The sequence below is a fragment of the Linepithema humile genome, chromosome 3, assembly GCF_040581485.1.
Source record: "Linepithema humile isolate Giens D197 chromosome 3, Lhum_UNIL_v1.0, whole genome shotgun sequence".
NCBI lineage: Eukaryota > Metazoa > Arthropoda > Insecta > Hymenoptera > Formicidae > Linepithema > Linepithema humile.
The window spans coordinates 12,550,311-12,561,134 of record NC_090130.1 but is presented as its reverse complement, the minus strand read 5'-3'; the positions used below and the strand labels follow the sequence as shown (position 1 = coordinate 12,561,134).

The window sequence follows — 10,824 nt, the reverse complement described above, 5'->3', positions numbered from 1 at the left end:
AGAATTACATTTTTACTACATAACTATGGCAAAATCATTAGTACATTATATAATTATAAAAAATATGCATCATTAATACTTTACATAATAGTACTTTAAACATTAGCTGAATAAAATAGTAAAGACAATTTTTTTTAAAAACAAAACCTTTCAATATTATGATATATCATTTTTCTAATTCGACAACGTTACTCTTAAATTATAAAAGTTTAATTTTAAAATCCATAAAGTCTTATCTTCTTACATACTAATATAAATTATATAAATAATACTTCGTATAATATTATTCGCTATCTTCATCTGCTAATGACGAGAGTTGAAGGGGAGTAAATGCCTTTCTTGACGGCGTGCTGTAAAGAAATTTTTTTGTGTAATTTATTATGAATTTTAATTCAAATTTGAATTTAATTTATTATTTTAAAATTACTACCGCGATTCAAATTTATCATCAATCTTAATGTCAAAATATTTAATTTATATTTATTTTAAACAAATTTCTAAGTAATAATACACTTTTATCGGCGATTAAAATACTGAGAATCCCTTTTAAGTTTGAAAAATTTCAATAGTTTAGAGATGTTATACTTTGTATAAAAAGATGATTCTTTAGACTTTTTTGTTAACTTTAAAAGTTATTTACTAATTGATAAGTTTGGAACGATTTTCTATAAATACGTGGAAAATTATTATTAACTTACCCTACACGTTTCAAACGAGTTTGTTTTGAGTCCAGATAACTAGATATTTTTTTTTATGGCTTCTTCAGTGATTGCCGGAAATAATTGTTTAGCTGCCTCTAAAAAAAATTTTAAATTTAAATTTAATGTTATGGTACCTCTTATTCTTACAATGCCCAATTATATATATTCAATTCGTACCAAACATGCATTTACAAAAAGATAACTCCTTAAAACTTTCATTCTTTATTTTAGTTTCCTGATTAATCTTTTGACCAACAAAGCTGTAATTTTTTAACGCACTATCTAGTATGGTTCTTTGGAAAATGTTGCTAATAAAATTACCCTCATTATTTCCTCCAATACTTTTCATATAATCAATCTGAAAAATAGTTATATACAAACTTAGTATTTTCTATATAAAAATTAAAATTTGTAAGCTTTATATTATTTAATGAAACCAATCAACCATTTAAAATACCATAAAAGGTAAAATCCAAACATCTAAAACATATCGATGAATTATTTTATTTACGCGCATATTTATGATTTTAAACGTGACTTTTGTTCGTAAGTAGAACATAATATTTGCAATAGCAATTTTTACTTAAAAATTATGTGTATCATATATAAATAATTTTAACAGGATAGTGAAAGTTTTGCATAGACATTTTTTTCAAATGTATATAAAATAAGAGAAATCGCATCATACAAGATAAGCATGCATATGATAAAGTGTGAAAGCGGTGGCAGTAGCGAAATGGAAAGATGCATCAATTTCGTTCAATATAATTGTAATGTAATTGTACAAAGATTAGTAAAGCATCAAGATATTATAGCATTCTTGCACCACTTTTTTTAATTACCTATATGCATGTTTGTATACACAGGTTTGTATACACAGGTATATTGGTATTGTGCAATTCACATTTAGTACAAGACACACCTATATGGAAAATGTAATTTTATAATTATTCTATGTACAGTCAGCGGCGATTAATTCTGTCACCCCCCGTTTGAAAATATTTTGCGCGCGAACAAAATGTGGCAACAGCGCGTATGGGATAAGCTGTAGTTTGAGCAGTGGGTGTGTTCAAATCACGGCTGATCGCATACGCGCTGTTGTCACATTTCGTTCGCGCACAAAATATTTTCAAACGGGGGGGGTGACAGAATTAATCGCCGCTGACTGTACCTATCACATAATATTGTGTACTATTTTTTTAACATTATTGTTTCCTCCTAGAAAAAGCTTTTGTGATAGTATATTTTTTGGGTTTCGAAAAAAAAGATATAAGTTAAAAAACATATGTTTTGAGGTTTTGAAGAATTGAATTATAGTGTTTTTAGAAAAAGTCTGTACTTACCACATTTAAAGTGAAATTCTTACGCATCAATTTTTGCTCTAGTTTTTGTATGGTCTTGTTAGGATCACCAATAGGAAAATATTCCTCACATAATTTTTGCTGTGTAACTGAAGAAATTGGAGTATTTGACGTAGCTCTCATTTCATTTGACACCTTAAGTGATTTTATTAATTTGTCAGTGTTTTCTTGTTTCAACGACAACTGATGTAGATTTTTTAATAGTTTTGTTTGCTTTTCTAAAAAGAAAAAAAAATTTTTTACATTATATAGTTTTGTAAAAAATGTTATCAATTTTGTACTATATTATTATTATTATAATACTACAACTGTTAATATATTATTACTTGATATATTACGTAATACTTCTAATAACTGTGAATTAGTAGGTTCAACAATTTTTGACTCTAACACTTTCAGGCTTTTGTAAAATTTTTTGACCCGACATTCCATCATCCGAATCAATGGATGGACCAGCTTAAAAAAATATGCAATATAAGTTAGTTGAAAATTGTCTTGTACACCGTAAAAAGTACCGATTGAAACCGCCTACATCATTTAAGGCTGATAATCTTGTAACTTGCGTTGAACGATATGAAAAATGTATTAAATGTATTACTGTACTTTCTCACATACAGTGTTATATTATCTTTATATGCAACACGTGATTTAACATCGTTGAACGTAAGTTTCAATTTTACGATCTTATAATTAATACGAATGCGAGGGAAGCTAACAATTACAAACGATGTAACGCGAAAGTTTAACGCTCTCGGTAATAATTCTCCCTTGGTACTTTTTACGGTGTAATAATTCGATGAAACGTAGCTTTATTCATGCAAGTAAAGTTTTAGCAATATTTTCAAATCAAAATAATTTTATCACTACATATTTTATGGACTACTTACATTCTATAGTACTTGCGAGACTTCTTTTATCAGACGCCGTAAGTAATTTATTGTACGATGAATTAACATCTGATGATTTGTATCTTGGCAATTCCATTTCGATCTCACCTGAAGTAATGCTGTTATCATCAGAATGTTCGCGTGAGTTATACTCATCACTATCATCATGATCAATACTAAAGTCAATTTTATCACATTGCGTCTTACTTTCTCTTGTCATATTGTTTACGTTAAGTGTAGGTGGTACGTATGAGTTTTTCTGATTTACATTTTCATCACTTTTATCAGTATCTTTGAAAGATTTTGATGCAGATGTTTTATCGACCTTACTTTTTTTTGTCAATGGTTCTTGTACATAATCTTTCATAGATTTACTCTTTCTTTTAGCTCTACTTGTTTTTAATTTTATTGCATCATTTGCATCACTTAACTCAGAAATACCATCAATATTCAAAAATTCAGTAGCTTCTATGTAACTATCTACAATTATATTAATTATATTAATAATTTATACCTACTTTAATAATTATATATTTATTATGTATTTCAAAAATTACCATTTTCTTTGATAATTTTTAATATGGGAATTTTTTCCCAATCATTTTTAGGGATAATCTTATCTATTTTAGATTGTTTTAAATTTACAGATCCTTCTGGAGGAATTCGAACATGTTTCAAATCCTCTGTAATCCACAAAGAAGGATACACTTTCTTTTTATTAGAAGAATCGTGAATAATAACATACTCCTTCATTGCTAATTATCTAAAACATTAAACAAACAATTCAGCACTATTTTTTCATTGATTTGGACATTCCGATGCTCTAAAAATTATTTTTTTTGCTTCCTTGAATAAGCTTAGTGGTAGTAATTTTTTTTATTAAAAAAACATCATAGAAATATGTTTTCATGTTATAGGGATTAAAATATTATTAAAATAAACGGGTGTAAGTACGAATGTGCGTGCGCGTGTGTATGTGTATGTGTGTCGCACCCATATCTCGCAAACCTCGGCACATTTTTTTTTGTCTTTTTGTGTATATAAATAGATAGTACAATAAAATTTTAGATATATACTTTATTAGTTACAAATTTATAACCCAAAAGTGGTCTTTAAAAATTAGTTTTTTAAATTTAAAGGTTTTGTTTAAAATATAATTTTTATAACCTAAATATCACCGTTTTTCAAATTGTTACCTACCATTTATTTAACTTAACCTAACAATTCTAATGTAAAAATGTAGGAAATATGAAAAGTGACTTACGTGACTACATGCTGTGTCTAGGTTCTATATATGTATATACAGGGCGTCTCATTTTAAATTACGCATTAAGATTTCTCGAAAACTATGATAGGTATGGAAAAATGTTTCAAACAAAAGTTGTATGGATCGGAGGGGGACATAAGAAGGTATCACTGATTTGATCTTGGGTAATGTCGTTAAGGTAAGATTAAGGTCACATTGATTTTTTTAAATGGAACACTATATTTTTGATTTCAGAATCTAATAGCTGATAGCAAGAGCTTTTCAAAACACTATAATAAAGTTTATTTTTGTTAAGTACTTTTCGAGTTATAAAGTTTGAATTTTGCAGTATTTTGTCATAAAATATAAAATTTCATATAAAATATTCAGTTTTCGGTAATTTTACCTTAATACTTTTATGCAACGAATAATGAGACGAATCAATGCGTAATTTAAAATGGGACGCCCTATATATATTTACACAGGGTAAGATTTGGTTCGTGTTTTATTTATAATAATAATTGAGTGACGAAATCAGTTGACTTATCGTAACTATTATTAACCAGACTTTCAACTAATTGGAAAGTGTAGAGTAGGATATTAAAATTTTTTAATAGATTAAATATACAACTTCACTGAGAGAATTTTAATGCGATTTGTTTTAACTAGATTAATCTTTTAAATTAAAAAAAATTTCATAACGCATCGATTACATGATAATTAGGTACTGCAACTAATATTATGAATAAAGGCAAAACAGAGTCAAAAAAGTCAACATTATTATCTTGTTTCTAGTCACTTTATGCAGAAATACTTATAAATTTATTTTATTATTGTTGATAACAATATTTCACATTAAAACAATAAAAATACATCGATAAAAATATTATTTGATTTTTTTTATAGAAAATCATATCATATCAATAAAGTTGTTTGTATAAGATAATTTATAGCAATACTGTTTAGAAAAAAATATTGCATAGAACTTTTTAAGATATTTTTTTAAAACTTTCTTTGAAACCAAATAAAAATCTTTCATGAAAACTGCTAGGAAATGTTTTATTAATGATTTTCTCACGTTTTAAAAAAATGTTTTTAATTGGTGTATAAATATATTAAAAGAAAAGTTACAGATATGTTTTAGTAATCTTTCCAGAGTCTTTTTACGTAAGGTTGTTCTAAGATTTTCTGAAATATATTTATGTCTTTCTACAACATGTTTTGATTTTGAGGCCAAACGAGCTTAATTTGTAGGTCAAAAAAGGATCGATTTCGAAGCCGAAAGATTTCGATTTCTAAGTTGAAAAAGATCCGATTTGTAGATTGAAAATGGCTAGATTTTTAGATCAAAATGAATTGATTTCTAGCTTGGCAAAGGCTTTCGATTTCTAATTCGAAAAAGAATTAATCTGTAGGTCGAGAAATAGTCGATTACGATGTCGAAAGTGCTTGATTTTTAGGTTGAAAAAGGTTCGATTTTTAAGTCAAAAATGGCTGGATTTTTAGGTCAAAATGAGTCGATTTCTACATGGGAAATCATTGTAACCTTTTTTATTTGCATCTGTTTTATGAGTTTTGTCGGCATAAGATAATAGACACAGAAACATCTACGTACAACTAAATATATAAGTCATATATTGTTCAAAATTTTTTATATATATTATTACATATTTTATAACATATTTTATTTAATATACAATTTATTTTTCAAATGTTTCGAATGTATGAATTAACGGATTGGTTACATAAACATTTCCCGCACAGGGAATTTTAAATACTTTAGCATTTATGCAATCTAAAGACCAACTTTTAATACAGTTTTCAGACTCTTTTACAATTTTAATGCCCAAAGAATCGCTTGATAAACCATCTGTGGTGAATAATTGGTTTTTATTCTTTAACTTTTTTCCTATGATGTATACAATATCATTACTTTTAGCAATATTCAAAATATTAACAATAGATCCATTTTTTAAAATCACACAATTATTTCTGTCATCACTAATATCTATTTTACATGATGGTGTTATTAACATTTTAAACTGCGATTCGTATTGACGATCGGTAGTTAACATTCCATTATAATATTGTTTCTCAAATCGAATATCATTATTATCAAAGCACTTTTTAAAATTATGAACTAATTCATACTCTCCAATTCTTCTTGCAAGTTGTTGCAATGGCTTCTCTCCTTTTCTAATAAATTTTTTTAAAGAGCAAATATAATTTTCAAATGGGAAGGTGCTGTAGAAATCGAGAGGACCAAACTTTTGTACATCCTTACTTAAATGTATCAAATTGTGAACATTATATGTTACATTTTCACGACCATAAATCTTTTGAAAATCGTAAACAAAATAAAGTAATAAATTTTCAGCAAATTTAATATTTTCAATGTTTTGTATTAGCACTTTATTTGACAATATAACAATCGCAGTGTGTAATTTTAAAAAATGTTCGTAAACTTTTGATTTCAAAATATCTTTCAATACAACCGGACCAAAGTAAATCAGAAAATGTCTGAATTCAGTGGCCTTCCAAATTTTATAATATTTTAATGATCTTGAGCGTCTGTTAAATTCGAAAGGTAGTACATACTTTAAATTTTCTAACCTTTCTGAAACTAATGCTATTTGTTCTGCAGATAGTTTATACATTTTACTCCTTCTGCCTTTATCACCAATCCAATGTCGTATTAACTGTTTCATAACACCAAGATAAACCAAGTGCATACAATCTAAAGTTACATTGGAAACTAAGCCTACTTTAGGCAATTCATTTAAAATTGTAGATCCACGTTGATAATCGCCTAAATACTTTAAATTTTGAAAATCATTATCAGATCTTAGTAAATCGTTACATAGCTTCAAAAGACTTTTAAAGGTTTTCACTGGAAAGCATACACAGTTTTCGTAATCACCCTCAATAACACATTTACTACAGCTAAAATAGCCAGAGGGATACTTTGTGCACAAAACGTACGATTTAGCCGGAGCATCGCAATTGATAATTTTAATGAAGACTTTGTACATTTTGCCATTATGCAAGAATCCATCATTTATAAGTTGTTTCGCTTCTTCTACGAACGATCTTAACAGATTGTTTTGATCTTCAGGTTTGTGTTCACCATAATAAACTCCAGAAAGGTGTACAATATTTAAAAAAAGATCTTTCAGTAAAATTAGCCATAGACCTTTTTCATTTGATCTTCCTGTAATCGGAGCACCATCAATATTAACGGAAAGATTAACGCTATCAAATTTGTGTTTGAGTAAAATTCTACATTCGATTACTGTTTGAACAAAATTTTTAACTCCCAAGTGACAGTATTGTCCATTTTCCATATTAACAATATTTGTCATTCTAGGTGTTTTTAATAAAGTACGAGAGTCTTTGGGAAAAACCGTATCGGTATATTTCTTTAGAATGATTAATAATGCAGCAATAGCGTTATGTTTTATTTGAAAATGTATTGCCCATTCAGCAATTTCTTTTCGAAACTTATCATCCTTTGTCACTAGATTAAAAAAGTCATACACATCTTCATCGTCATTACTTTCGATGTCAGGAATGCTTTCTGCGTCACTATCGCTATAACGATAAACGTCATCCTCAGAGATACCACTCTCATCGTCTAAATCATTACTATTTTCACCATCTGAATGATGTAAGACAGAAGCATCTGCGTTTAATTGTTGAACGTCAGAGTTGTCACTTTCGTATGTATAATTTGAATCGATGTAGCATATATGCGGTACAACATTGATTATTGGAGATTGGGTGCCACTTTGAATTTGTGGTTGCAAATTTTCACTTTGCATAGACGATTGTTCGGATACGGTACCTTCTACTGCCGATTTGGAACTAATATTTTTATTTTCTACAACCGACGTATTTTCAATTTCCATTGAAAATGTGGTATGTACTTCTTCATTTTCAGAATCATTATCTTGACTAGAAGTTGAAAATGTATCAATATCACGTAAATCTTCTTCCATACGTTGACGTGCTAATCTTCTAATATGTCTTTCGGATATAGGATTATCTTTCGCTTTTCTTTTTCTTGGCATTTTAAAGCTATTCTGCAGATAAAATTATTATACTATATTACAATCGCTCTTCTTCGATTATACACTAAGATTGTTAAGACATGCTTAAAAAACATGCCTTATACAACTACTCAATAAAATGTCTACTCAAGACAACAACAAAATAACCGATGAAATTTTGAAATTGGTATTAGTTGTAACATTCTAAGATGAAATCATTAAACTATTGTACGATTTCTTTTTTTACTATACAGTAACCTTCTAGAAGAACATGCTTGCAAAATCCATCCATTTCTCAAACTAATAAATAAAATGTATATTTTAAAAAAGTTGCACAAAATACCCAATAAAATGTGTACTAAAAAAAAAACTCAAACTACTCAATAAAAGTAACTACTTTTCAATTGCTGCAGAACACCAAAAAAATCGATGAAATAAGTGAGCTGATACACATTTTCAAATTGTCTACATATATATTTATGTTGAATTCAACATTGCATACGAAACTGCAACGAAATCGATCTCGAAATCAAGTTTGCAAGCTCCGGAAACTGCCCCGAAATAGATCCTAAAAATCTCTTCGTATCAGGTAAATCGGGTCGAATTGAATTCGCTGTTTTTCTCTAGGGGCTTTGAAATAATATATTATAAACCTTTGCAATATATTTTCATAAAGCTTTCTTTGAAATGATTCAAAAACCTTTCATGAAAGTTTTCTCGATAGAGTTTCTTAATACGTTCAAACGTCAAGGGTGATTAAAGAATAAAGTACTTTTAACAATTACATGGTTAAAAAAAATAAACTAATTGATTATTTATTTATAACTTTTAAAATATGCAAAATTGTTGAAAAATAACTTTACATTCTGATGTAGAATGGTAGAATTAGTCGAGAAAAGTGGTTAAATGACCGTTGTATGTGCAAAAACAACAAAGTTGTTGCACTTTTTCCTGAGTGAAACAGTTTGACTCTTGATCATTGAAATTCGGATCTTTTTCAAAAGTGAGCGCTCGAGACTAAAACTGTTTTACTCGGGAAAAAGTGCAGTAACTCTGATGTTTTTGCACTTACAACGGTCATTAAACCACTTTTCTCGACTACTTCTACCACTCTAAAGCAGAATGTAAAGTTATTTTTCAACAATTTTACATATTTCAAAAGTTATAAATAAATAATTAATTATTGTGTTTTAAATGTTGCAGAATCAATTAGTTAATTTATCTTTCACTCGCTTAAACTTTAATGCCCGATTCCACCAATGTAGATTAACTTTAATCTCAGTTCAACTTACTCTTTATCTTTTTCTAATTCTTAGAACTAGAAAAAGATGAAGAGTAAGTTGAACTGAGATTAAAGTTAATCTACGTTGATGGAATCGGGCATAAGGGTGATTAAAGAAATAAGTCCTTTTAACAATTTAACGTGGTTGAAAAAATTAACTAATTGTTTTTGCAACAAAAAAAGACAATATATAATTATTTATTTATAACTTTTGAAATATGTAAAATTGTTGAAAAATAACTACATATTCTGATTTAGAGTGATAAAAGTAGTTGAAAAAAGTCCTTTAATAACCGTTCTAGTCGCAAAAACAACGAAGTTGTACTTTTTTCCGAGTGAAACGCTTTTAGTCTTGAGCTCTTGCTTTTGAAAAGGCCCAGAAAAAAATGCTTTAGTGCTTTTTAACAATAATAAAAAAAATGTAAAAATGTATGCCTTACACTTTACAATTTATTATAATCTGGCAAAGATACGGCGAATAAATTGATCGGCCTAATTTAAGAGATTATTCTAGTTTAGACGTTAAAAATGCTTGCTATGCACACACAAACACACACATCTACCCAACCAAACCTAATTTACTTTAGATATTTACTAAAATTAGTATATATTTTGACAACTTTGAGTCAAACTTCTATGATGTTTTGTAGAAAAAATGAAAAATATGTAATAAGTGGAGAGAAGGAAAAACTACATAACACACACACAAATTATTTTTCTATTTTGTAATTTTTCTTTAGCATTTACTGAAAGCCAGATATAAAGATGCATATTTTACTTTATATTTATCATTCATAAATAGACTGGATAAAAGTGATCAATTTTAGAAAAGTAAAGAAGAAAAATGACTTTGTAACTTATTTAAAATGTAATAGATTTATAAATATAAACATTTTATTATGTTAAAAGATCACAAAATAGTTCTTTCTAATAATTATTTAACTTTTGTATTGTAAAAATTAAAACTATAAAATATATGCATGAAAACTTCAAAACCTAATTAAATTTAGTAGTTACTTTATAATATTTGTTTAATAATTAAATTAATAAATTATTAACAACAAGCTACAGAGCCCATGCTGGATTTTCGTGCTTAATTTATTGATATATTATAACAAACAATGTTTAGGTCGATCTAGACGTTTCGACCATTGGTTGTGGTCATCTTCAGTAGTTAGTTCTTATAAAATTCGGAACATATTAATAAAATCTTCTTACATTCGTTACTTATAAAACTAATTTCGGGATATTACAATAAATCTTCTTATTCGTTACTTTTAAAATTGTTTAGATGGACA

General features: G+C 27.7%; 1 long non-coding RNA gene across 4 annotated transcripts; it reads right to left on the bottom strand.

The window, feature by feature from the left end:
* LOC136998460 (uncharacterized) lies at positions 1-10,240 on the bottom strand. 4 transcript variants are annotated; one of them, XR_010889038.1, is made up of 7 exons: positions 3,507-10,240; positions 2,950-3,429; positions 2,389-2,518; positions 2,045-2,280; positions 879-1,623; positions 699-796; positions 2-350 (listed from the first exon to the last, which is right to left on the bottom strand). It is a non-coding gene; the product is annotated as an uncharacterized lncRNA (long non-coding RNA). The 4 variants fall into 4 exon arrangements; XR_010889037.1 differs by having other exon boundaries at positions 699-1,059; positions 1,544-1,623; XR_010889040.1 differs by having other exon boundaries at positions 1-350; positions 699-1,059.
* Between the last annotated feature and the right edge of the window lie 584 nt (positions 10,241-10,824).